The sequence below is a fragment of the Microtus pennsylvanicus genome, chromosome 22, assembly GCF_037038515.1.
Source record: "Microtus pennsylvanicus isolate mMicPen1 chromosome 22, mMicPen1.hap1, whole genome shotgun sequence".
Taxonomy (NCBI): Eukaryota; Metazoa; Chordata; class Mammalia; order Rodentia; family Cricetidae; genus Microtus; species Microtus pennsylvanicus.
The window spans coordinates 14591239-14591656 of NC_134600.1; positions in this window are offsets into that span (position 1 = coordinate 14591239).

Here is a 418-nt window from a genome sequence, read left to right on the forward strand (position 1 = left end):
GCAACCTGTTGATTTCCTAGTGGACACTGTTGCTCACAATTCAGTGTCAAAAACTCTATTGGGGCCTCTGTCAGACAAAAAATGTGGGTTCAAGGTATGGGATTAGGAAGAAAGAAATTCATGCATTCCTTTATAGTTAACCCTGAATGCCTTTACCCACTTCTGGAAAGAGACTTATTGGCTAAAATGAAAGCCCAAATTTATTTCATTTGGAAAGGGGTGATGATCTCCCCATGGCCTGAAGTCTGTGCCTTTTATCTAGATCTGAAAGAATACAGGCTCTTCTAACAGGCACTCACTTTAGAGGCCTCTTCTCTAATGGCTAAACTCTAGTGCTCCATCCCAGGAGTGTGGAAACTAATCCACCAGGACTAGCGATTCAGGAGCCCCCAGTTGTAGTCACCTTAAAAGCCAATGC